The sequence below is a fragment of the Grampus griseus genome (assembly GCF_964374135.1).
Source record: "Grampus griseus genome assembly, chromosome: 6".
Taxonomy (NCBI): domain Eukaryota; kingdom Metazoa; phylum Chordata; class Mammalia; order Artiodactyla; family Delphinidae; genus Grampus; species Grampus griseus.
In genome coordinates, this window is record NC_139000.1 from 46,288,577 (window position 1) to 46,301,089 (window position 12,513).

The window sequence follows — 12,513 nt, forward strand, 5'->3', positions numbered from 1 at the left end:
TACTCATTAGCCGCGGGATCTTCAATCTGTCACTTAATCTAAGTGTATGCCAGTTGTCTCATTTAAGTGTCCTACCTAACAGAATTAGTCATACATTCTTTCAGCAAATATTTATTGAACACCCCAGTGTCAGGCACTAAAAATACAAAACAGGGGCTTCCCTGGTGGTGCAGTGGTTGAGAGTCCGCCTGCCGATGCAGGGGACGCAGGTTCGTGCCCCAGCCCGGGAAGATCCCACATGCTGTGGAGCAGCTGGTCCTGTGAGCCATGGCCGCTGAGCCTGCGCGTCCGGAGCCTGTGCTCCGCAACGGGAGAGGCCACAACAGTGAGAGGGCCGCGTACCGAACAACAACCACAACAAAAAATACAAAACAAAATTTCATAGACTAATCAGGAAACTAGATAAACAAAAATAAGATTACAAAGTGAAAAGTGTATAGAGAACTGTGAATAGAGTGGTCTGTCATTGAGGATGAAATGAAATCATTATTAAAAAGTACTTGGTGAATTACAAGCCATTTAGTGGATATCTAGTTGGCTGACTGCCTAGTCTGTTCTTGAACTTCTCGTTCTGCTTGTAAAAGTGACTTTCTGAAGCAGTTCTACTGTTTTGAAACCTGCCCACATAGTCATGGATGACTGATCCAAGGATAAGCTCTTGACCCAAGATGAACCTTCCTTATGAATATGGAATTAGGGCTGTGAAAGTTCATCTTCTCATTGGGCAGCTAGATCTATAAGATATAAATCTGAAAATATGATTTGGGGACCTTTCACCTACTAGGAGGACCTAAGAAACTGTGAAAGCACGTCTGAAAAATAAATAAAGTAGAAAGGAAAAGAAACAGAGAGAGAGAGACCTCATGACCTTGCATTCACTGTTTCTAGTACCTTCCTGAGATCTTGTCCTTGGATTGAATTCTTTCCTGCTTAAACTAGCTAGAATTGGTTTCTGTTACTTGAAACCAAGGGAGTCCTACCCACCCCTCCTTCCCCCACCCCCGCAAAATAAAGTTTAATACACATGAAGAATATTTTTTGTTAGCTATTGCATTTTATAGTAACTATAGAAAGAATACAAAACTTTCTCTCCCTTGAAAGAATACAACTATATTTCACACTTCTCAAATTACTTCCTGAGACAAGTTAACATTGGTGGGCAGTATACTCATTTGCCAGTGTAAATATCCAGTTCTTTTTGAGTTTTTGAGTAGGCCAACACTTGATTTCATATATATATATATATATATATATATATATATATATATATACACACACACACACACACACATTCATATTGGGAAGCATTCTTGCAAGCAGCAATGAATTTGTTTTCCAGTTCAGAAGAAAATGATAGGGTGGTAAAAAGCACTACGCTTATGTTCTACTTTTAAAAAGCACCAAGGATCAAAGAAATGTGTATCTTATGGCCCCCTCTCTGAATACGCAAGAAAACCCTTGTCTTCTATTTTAGTTGATTGTTTTACCTTTCCAAGTTCACAGATAAAATGTGGCTAATTACACCAACTTGGTTGGCACTGTTTTCTAAGGAATTAACTTTGGAGTTAAAAGTGAAAGATCAACTTGTTTTTATAGGGGGAAAATTGTGCATTTAAACTAAAAAGAAAAACTGAGTCCCTAATCAATGCAACAGCTACAATTTGCAAAACTTCCCTTTTCTCTCAGTTCAGGAAGAAAACAGTGAGAATGTCATTGCACTGAGGCTTTGCAGCATACTGATTTTGCGAAACCTCTCTCGCTTCTATGACCATTTATTGCTCTCTTACCAGATGCCAGATCCAGAACTAAGCACTAAATCCACACTTTCAAAGCTCATACCTCTATGAGGTAAGGAATCATCCTGTTATGGGGAGGCTTCGCGAGATAAAGTCATTTTCCTCATTTATTTCCCATGGTTTTTGAGCTTAATAATGAATCACCAATTACTTCTAGCACTTGCCTTTTCATAAAATTCCATTTCTCTTGGGCATTCACCAAACTTCCAATTTGACAAATGCACATTGACAATTATCAGAGGCGTTTCCAAAGCAGACAACTAAATAGATGAGAAGTGAGTGGGTGTGGCTAGAAGTAGGTGCGGTTTGACTCCCACAAAGATGACTGGGTTTCCCCCGCCTACCTCTTTCCCTATTTAGATGTGGGAACTCTTTTAAATTATAGTGTCTTTTGGCCTCAGTTTTCTCATCTGTAAAATGGTCCCTCCAGACTAGTAGACTTTGAAAGCCAGCTCCAGCCTTCAGTAATCAAAGTTAGAAGGAAAAAGCGGGCAGAAGCCTGAGTGTGATGTCCAGGGTTAATTGCCTGGCTATATTGTGTTGCCAGAGTTTCCAGAGCAGTTAGCAGTTCCACAAATGTAAGTAACTGTGTGATCACCCTGGATTCTTTTTCATCTTGGGCCCTTCTAGTCTGTAATTAAATTCTCTTTGGCAGTTTACCAGACCCAGGCGCATTGCCAACTTTCCTGGCAACTTTCTTGGAAAGCTCTGAAGGCAAATTCTGTTCCTGTTGTTTTGGAGTGAGCTAGGGCTGAAACAGGGTATACAGCTCCCTAAGTGTGGGCTGCAGCATCGTCAAAAATTCAAGGTGAACTCTAACCCCTTAAGAGAAGAACCAGGTGAAAAAAGCACAAGTAGGTTGAAGGCTTTTGTTTTGGTTCTCAAACCTAGACACACACATCAGACCTCCCTCGGAAGCTGTGAAACCATTGTAATACCCACGTCCCAAACGGACCAGTTATCCAAATCTCTAGGGGTGGATGCATGTTAAAAAGCTCCTCAATATGACTAAGGGCCATTCCAAGTTGAGGACCTTTTTGGGGAGAAAACCACCTGCTATGAGATCAACAAATCCATTCAGCCAAATTACAATGAAGCTTGGAAGGCTCACCCGTGTCCAGAAATCTTGCAGTCAGTGCGAGGAATCTGGCGGAGGGATCTAACAGCAAAGAAGGTTTTCTAGAAAGTTGCGTGCATCCTAGGAAACAGGAACAGTGTGGTCACAGCAGCAGCAGGCCTGGGGAAAGGCTGGGAGAGAACATTCTGGGAATAGAGAATGAGGGGTGGACTTTGGACCTGTGTGGGGAGGAGTTTGGAGCTGGATTAGGGTATTTGAGAGCTAGAAAGAGGAATGGAGAGGTCTCTGCAGCCAGAATTGGGCCCTGGAAGCTGGGAAATTCCAGCATGAGTGGAGGGAGAGGGACCACATCTGGAGCTAGGCGTGGGAAGAAGACTGTAGGATGGAAATTGATCTTGGAAAAAAGCAGGGCGGGAAAGGGAGGCTGCAAAGACTAATCCTTTTAAAATTGCTGGTGACAAGCAGAATTAGGGTCGAAAGATAGGCAGCAAGGAAGCAAAGAGCAAGAAGGAAATGTACCGATGGTGCAGAGGTATTGCTTTGCTGTGAATTTCAGGAAAGCAGGGACATGCACGCAGCCCTCTGGGCAGCCAAGCACAGTGGCGGGAAGATGGACGAAATAAAAAATCCAGGAAACTCAGGTTGCCTTTGTCAGGAGGGTTTGGTAGCTTCTTGGGAGTCTTCATCAACCAGACAGATTTGTATTTCCACAACTAGAGCAGTTAATTCTGAGTATGATATTCACAGCTTTGATTTGAGACAATATTCTTACCTGCGTCAAGGCACTTTTGTTTGACCTGTGTAAACACCAATTTTTCTACCTCTACAGTGTGTGAAGTCTAGTTTTTCTACCTGTTATTAGGGAAATGCTGGGTGGTTTGGTGACATCATCCTTTCAAGGTGTCTGTAAGTTATTACATAATAAACTTTTCTTTAAAGCTTTGGAGTCTTTGGCTCCGTAATTATTCTAGGTTTCAACTCAGCTTTTAATGAGACTGTCCAAGAAGGATCGCTGGTAGCTGGTACTTTCTCACGTGGTAAAGAAAGCAAGCCCCCAAAGAGAGTGTTAAACCTCAGATATTTCCTCAGGGGTAACCTTCAGGCCCTGAACTACTGTGTCATATTCACAAAATATTGTGGATTTCTCAATATCAAAACTCTTGAAATCATACGGCCAAAAAAATCTGACTCCAAACCATAGGGACTTTCTGACCCAGGGGCAGAATTTTCCTAACCAGCATTTAGTCATTTCATACTTAGCTACCGAAAAAAAAAATTTTTTTTATTACTAATGTTTTTCTTTAAGTATTACCTTCTTAATACAACTAACTCCACATTGGATTAATGTATAGACATTACATAGCCACATCAAGTTCCTCGTGCATGTACCCATGTTATAGACAATTGATAATAATTGCTTGGCAATGTGTTATTTAAAAGCCTTGTTAGGAGAAGATAATGAGAATTGCCTTGCATTCCCATTGGTTAAGAGGAAAATCCGTTCCAAAATATTAATTGTGATATCTAATGTTTATTGTGTGCTTCCAAGGAATAAGCATTTGAAAGTACTTTACATATTATTTCAGTTATTTCTTATATCCAACTTCTAAAAGAACTGCTATTTTTTCCCTGTTTATCCCTGATAAATTTTGACGCACCAAGAAATTAGAAAAATTGCTCAGGCTAACAGAATGTAAATGGTGTAAAAAAAGTTTTGAACTCAAGTAATATAACTCTAGTACTGTGCCCATAGCCTCTGATTATATCACCTTCTACTAGAGAATTCTTCAGCAGATGTATACGATGGAATATTAGTCAACCATAAAAAGAAACGAAATTGAGTTATTTGTAGTGAGGTGGATGGACCTAGAGACTGCCCTACAGAGTGAAGTAAGTCAGAAAGAGAAAAACAAATACCGTATGCTAACACATATATATGGAATCTAAAAAAAAAAAATGGTTCTGAAGAACCTAGGGGCAGGACAGGAATAAAGACACAGACATAGAGAATGGACTTGAGGACATGGGGAGGGGGAAGGGTAAGCTGGGATGAAGTGAGAGAGTGGCATAGACATATATATACACTACCAAATGTAAAATAGATAGTTAGTGGGAAGCAGCCGCATAGCACAGGGAGATCAGCTCAGTGCTTTGTGTCCACCTAGAGGGGTGGGATAGGGAGCGTGGGAGGGAGACGCAAGAGGAAGGAGATATGGGGATGTATGTAAATGTATAGCTGATTCACTTTGTTATACAGCAGAAACTAACACACCATTGTAAAGCAATTATATTCCAATAAAGATGTTAAAAAAAAAAAAGAAATCCTGGTATTTCTGGAACAGATATATTGTGTTGTAGCAAAAACATCTAACACCTATAATTTTTTGAGGATTATTTGGAATTTTACACAAATTGTCTCATTTAATCCTTAATAAGAGCTTTTTGAATTTGGTATAATTACACCCATTTAACTATGGTTCAGTGGTATTTTTTTCAAGGATAGTACAAAGAACTCCCATATAGTCTTCAAACAATCTCCTGAAATAGTAACACTTATTACATTATCTATCATTCTCTTTTTCTCTTCAATAACTACAATAGGAATAAAACCAGGAAATTAACCTTAATACACTAATATTATCATATTCAAATTGCCTGATAATGTTCTTTATAGCAGAAGAAAATATATTGTCTGTAGTTGCCATGTTGTTTTAAGCTCCTTCAACATAAGTCATTCCACAGTTTTCCACGACTTTAACACTTTAGAACAGTGCGGTCTAGTCTTTGCTAGAATGTTGTTAAATGTAAGTTTGTCTGATGTTTCCTTAGGACTATGTTCAAATTATGCATTTTTGCCTGAAAGGTCCAATGGTCATTTGTAGCACAATTAAAGTTACACAGCTAATTAAATTTGAGGCCAGGATTTGAATTTGAGTGAGAATCCAAAAGCTACATTCTCAACCTCCATTTGTAACATCATGAATAATTACAGAATTTCTCATACAATCTCTTTAGCAAAGGATAATGACCTCTATAAATATCACAAAGATTTACTCTTGCATCTGCCATATTATAAAATGTGAAGGCAGGAAAATCAAATGGTATGATGGTATAGAACCTATTACAGGAAGTACATGTTTATTATCTATTACTTGGGGAATGCTATTCAAAAATTTGGATTAATATAAAACTTTACTGTATTCTGTATGTCTTGGATTATCAAGTTTATGGTTCCTTACTTTACTTGCTTATTTGGCTTCTGTCTTCTTTTCTTATCCTAAAAAGTTGTTACATGATAGAAAATGTCAGTGTAATTCTATAGTACTTCAATATACACTAGTCATTTTCTAAAAAACATAATATAAACATTATAAATAAACTGTACCACATTCCAGAAATTCAACTCCTAAAAGCTTTGTACACAGGTAATGATTTCTATATAATATCCTGCTCTTTTAATTATTTCAATATCCAACACGTTAGAAAAGTCGATAAAAAAATAGTAGCATGAGTCAATATTAATAAATAAACTTCCCTACTTCCAAAACGCTATACATCTTGGGCTAATTTTTCTAATGTCATTACTATGTTGTAAATTTAAGCAATACTCAATACTCAATTATCACTAACATTTTGGTCATGAGTATCTTTAAAAGCAAACAAGTTCTACAAATAAAAATTTAAATTTCCTGGCTACCCTTTATTTTAAAATTTCAGTTTATATACTCTTTCAAAATCATGATTAACTTGATTTCTATTAGTAAAAGTAAAAAGTTCCTGAAAACAAACATAGCTTCTCAATATAAACTGGTATTACATCTAAGAACACAAATAATTAAATGGTGTACTTCTATTAACTTAACAGTACCGTGTCTCAGATATCACCATACACTTTCAGAACCAAAGTCCTAGAAAATACATGGCCCATTGAGAAGAAGTAATGACTGATACACAAGGACAAGTGACTATTTTATTTAATCCAGTGTTTTCAAGGATGTGGGTTTAGCTTATTAGTAGGTCATGACCAGTGTTTTAAAAAAACAAAATAAAACAATGGAGAATTTCTCAATATGTCATATGGTAAATGTAAATATTAATATGTGAAACTTTTGTTTTAGTATGTGTGCATCTTTTGTATAGTGTGTGGAAAGGAAAAATAGTTTATTTACTGTGACACAACCAAAGAAAGCTTGGAAGCCACTGGTTTAATCAGAATTCAAATCAACTCATTTTTCGCTGTTATTCCTATAAGTAACAAATGTGATGTATTTCATGCTTTATTAATTTTCTTTTGTCTTGCCTGTACTTGACATTTCTAGGGCCTTTTTCACAGCCCTTACCTACCCTCCCCCAGCAATTCACACAGATAAACACTTCACCTAGAAATGTTCCTCGCCTTCCACTCCAGCTTTCTCATAAAAATGAAAGCAGTTTCAGCCAGCACACCAGGTAGATACATATTGTAGATGTTAAGAGTTCTCTTCTTCCCATTGGCAATAATCTTTAGTCTCTTAACTGATGAAATTTGCCTCAACAAAATGTCAATTTGTCTAATTTGCTCACCCTTATATAGTGAGTTCCTACTCCATGGTATGGGCTCTGTAAGTATTTATTAAATAAATAACTGAGTTATTTATTAAATAAATAACTGAGTTATTTATTAAATAAATAACAGAATGAGTTATTCATTTAACTCACACAGACCTATGTGTGAGAGTGATCCTATCTACCAGTACACAGTGGCCTTTCTAAAACACCCCTCCCTACCAGACTGTTTAATCTGATTCTCACAGGACTCTTAAAGCATCCTCCTCTAGATTACACAATTAAAGGGGTAAGGGAGATAGAGGACTCTTCTTTTTTTTTTTGTCTTTATCCTTTTTTTTCAAACATCTTTATTGAAGTATAATTGCTTTACAGTGGTGTGTTAGTTTCTGCTTTATAACAAAGTGAATCAGCTATACATATATATACATCCCCATATCTCCTCCCTCTTGCGTCTCCCTCCCACCTTCCCTATTCCACCCCTCTAGGTGGACGCAAAGCACAGAGCTGGTCTCCCTGTGCTATGCGGCTGCTTCCCACTAGCTGTTTTACATTTGGTAGTGTATATATGTCCATACCACTCTCTCACTTCGTCCCAGTTTACCCTTCCCCCACCCCACGTCCTCAAGTCCATTCTCTACGTCTGTGGAGGACTCTCTTCTTGATTGAGATTATAATAGGGCTGGCTGCAGATTAAATCCAGCCAGCTTGGAAGTCTGGGATTAGCAGATGCAAACTATTATATATAGAACGGATAAACGACAAGGTTCTACTGTATAGCACAGGGAACTATATTCAATACCCTGTGATAAACCATAATGGAAAAGAATATGAAAAAGAATATGTGTAACTGAATCACTTTGCTGTACAGCAGAAATTAACATAACATTGTAAATCAACTATACTTCAATAAAATAAATCAAAAAATAAATCCAGTCAGCAAAAATGGTTTATTTGGCCCACACATTTTAATCAATGTCCTACATTTAGATGGTAGAAATTCTCACATAAAAACTCAGCCTGTCTTGAAAGATCATAAGATCTGACGATGCCAGGTCTACAGTCGGCTGGAGCTGGGGTAGCTGATTCATTTTGATGAGTCATGTGTATACATCTTTTCTTCAGGTTTCCCTCCCTTAACAAGACTATGAGTTCCCCAGAATCCTCCTATCATGTTTTGTTTAGTCAGGGCTCAATATGTAGCATGAAGGCATAAATTAGGAGTGGGTCACAGTGCTTAAGGTCAGTTTTGAAGACGGCTTATATAACTATAAGGTTCAGTTCTCTCCTCTCCTCCTCACAGCATCTAGAGTTCGTCCCACAGAAATCTAATCTTAGCTCATGGTTCAGTTCTCCTTTCTGCCATAAAGCTGAATCTGCAAGCCTGGCCTGCTTCTTGGATTCTAACCAGAAATCACTAACTGTCCCTCTCAGACTGTGTCATAAGCTTACTCTGTTATCCAGCCAAAACATACTTTCCAACCGATGGCCCTGATTTGTTTTAACGCTACCATCATCCTACCATGCACATAACCTTGAAGCCTCAGCAATTTTAACTTCCTTTTTCCTCCCTCGCCAGTCACATTCAGCGAGTTATCAAATCTAGTTTACTCATTCTTCAAAATATTGAATGTCTCTTTTTTTTCTCTTCTCCTTCCTCTGTTCAAGGTCAAGTTTCATCATCTTGATAAACACTTAATTGCTCTCCTTACCGCAAGCCTTTTGCCTTTCCATGTAGATTTATTTATAATAGCAATGAATATTTAGCCAGTGTCCACTGCTGTCTGAGGAGTTAGGGATACAGCAGTAAACAAAAGTGAGAGTTGTGGCTTTCATGGATTTGTAATCAGTGAGGGATACAGCAAACAAACAAACACGTATATAATCATATAATGTCAAATAGTAATACATTACATGAAAAAATAGCTCATATGAGGATAGGGAATAATGGATTAGAGAGGTACAACTTTAAAAAAAATAATTGTAATTCTTTTAATGTTTAAATTCATATGCAACTAAAGGACACTTATTGAATATAGTTTCCCATATTAAACTTCCTGAAACATGTCACATCATGGCACTTCTCTACGCAAACACATTTAACAGTTATTTATCTATAAAACAAGTGGGATATAGTCCAAAGTGGTTAGCTCAGGATTACTTAATCTGGTCCCAAATATTCTTTCTTGCCTTTAGTGGATAAACACAAAACTTGGTTAACTTCCTGGCTTTATGCTTTGCTACTTGATTGGCTTATTACCATCCTAAGCCTCTCTGAAGCACCCCTACCCTTCAGGTCCCAGTGCAAAAAAGCCCCTCTCCCTTCTCCCTGCTCTAGGTCACCCAGTATGACAGCAATCCACCACCTCATAATGAGCTGTCTCCTTGTGTTTATATTATATATTCCTAGGTGGATGGCATACTTTTGAAAGGTGACTGTATTATATTACTTTACACTCTTCTTAGTACTTTACAAAGTGGTTGGCAAACAAACACATGTTTGTTAAGTAAGTGTCGACCAACCAACTACATGAGTTGACCACAGTCAGCATCTGTGGCTCCAAGTGGGCACAGCCTCACATCATCTGCCCTTGGTGACATGAAGCCTATACCTGAGACAGAACCATCACTTGAAGTTTCCATTTGAATATGCCTTTTATTTTCCCCTTAAAAGCAGTATATCACTGTAATCCAAACAGATCTTACATCATTTTGTGTCTAGAATGAAAGGCCTTGCTTTATCAGGGTGTTAGCTCTCTACACTGGCCACAAGGGGGAGCAGCAGTTCTTTTCCAGGGACCAGAATGACTCCACACTTTTCATTCTTCTATAGTTAAGCCACCCCAATGTTCTGCTTTTGCCCATACTTGGTCCCATACATGTTTCTCTTTTTGCTTTTTCTCCTGAAGGTATTTCTCACAACCGAAAGGAAACTTCTTCTTCACCTTAAGAAATTTTATTTTAGTTTTCTTGATTCCATTTCTCTAGCTATTAAGAGTTTAATTTCCATTCGGATTCTTAATTCCTTACTTTCATAGAACTTCTCAGCACTTCTGGAAAGTAGTTACTGTTGGAAACAACAATTCAAGGGCAAATGAAAAATTATCTTTCAATCAATATCTGACATGGACGACAGGTAGCATGTATTTTTGTCCCTCAGCCTGCCTAAAGTATCGAGTGCAGATAGGTGTTTAATATTGACAAATAGGAAAAGCTCTTAAAGCGTCTTAAAACTGGATGTTCCAATACTCGACACATATACAATTCTAGAGTTAGCAGGAATATTAGAAATAAACTGGATCCAAACCTCATTACAAATAAGGACTTTAAATCATAGAAAAATCAAATGATGAGCTGAACTAGTTCAAGAGCTCACTCCATGAAGCTCCGTTGTCCCTCTCTGATCATAATGTAAAACCTGGTCTATAGTTTAAACATAGAGGTGAAATAGTTCTTTTACTAATCTGACAATATCATGCTAAGGATCATTATAAAAATGTTGCTTTGGGTTCTGAATACACAAAACACCTTACATCCACACATAGTGTGTTACCTTGCGGTTAAAGTTACTCAAGTAGATCTGTTGGTACTGGTTTGAGGTTCCAATTGAGTGAGGAAACCAAGATAAATAATATTAATAATAGAAATAATAACAATAATAATATTATGTAGTGTGATTTTTATAAAGAAAACTATATACGTAGATGCATGGATAAAGTTCTGTAAGTGTATACAGTCAAAATTGTTAACCCTGATACTTACTCTAAGGAGAGAGAAGGGAGCAGGTAAATGCCTTTCAGGGAGGCTTTCATTTTACACTGCATTTATTTCCATAATATTAGAGTTTTTGCAACAAGCATGTATAACTTCTGAGTTTATGAGCATTTAAAAGGCAAAAATTAAAAATATAAAAGGAAACACTGCATTAACATTATTATGAGAAGAAAATTTTACTTTTATGAAAGGCCATTGAATTTGATTAAAAAACAAAGACATCCTTTATTTTCCCACTGAAAACATAGTCAGTGATTAACCAGCATAATAATAAGAGCTCAAAATTCAGTCCTAATGGTGGCTCCATACTGAGTTACGACTAACAAAGAATGGACTTGTTTTGCAGGACTGATTAAAAAATTCTTAGGAGCTACTTCCTAGTACATCAACTACATTAAATCTCCTATTCACCACAGTGAATGTCTTGAAGCGGTAAAGACATCTAGGCTTTATTAGTGCTCAAAGTTCAGGGTCAGAATTTTTTCACCCTCCACTAATACTTGGCCAGTGAGAATGGCCAAGCCCTGGAAAGCTACTTCCAGGCAGCCCTCTATAGACGTCTTACTAGTGTCTCCTTATGTCCACTAATCCCCAGTCCGCTTTGTTTACTAAAATACAATTATGTTAATGAGTTTCTTTTATTTAAATATAGCTCCATAGTTTCTCCTTTCCTCAAATTAGGACGTAACAACATAAATTTTGAACCTCTTATATGTCTCTTGTCCTCTATATGATTTTGGAATCTTTTCTTAAAAGGAAACGTGTATCCATGCCCCTCCCCGACTCCTCACATTGCCATAATGGAAATGGTTCTCAGTCTCAACTCTCTGACTTAGAAGAGTATTAGAACAAATACTTCTAGCTCCTCTATCTGGCCATTTCTCTTTTGGATGAAGAAGTAGCTTATCAGAGTGGTGACTTCAGTTAGAATGTGGCCTTCATCTGTGCCATCTTTCTCTATTGGCTGAGATAATTGGTGTTGAAGGCCTTGTCCATGAGAGACTCCACCTCTTGTCTATTGTTCTTTTCCTTTTGGAGTGTTCTGTTCTCAAGTGGCACATACTTTCCTCCTCCAGCTCTTTTGTGTCCGTTTGGTACCTTCCTGTAGGGCATGTCTGCCATTCTCTAGATTGAGGAGATCAAATCCCAGTGAGAGGAAGCCCTACAATGCACTCAAGTTCAATATTTTAAGAATCTGATTCTGGACTTTGATCCCCACTTATCTCCTTGGGTTAGTTCCAAATTGTTTATAAACATAGGGGAAGATTTGTATGCATGCAACTCGTACTCTTCCCTGAGCTCCAGAACTGTATATCCACC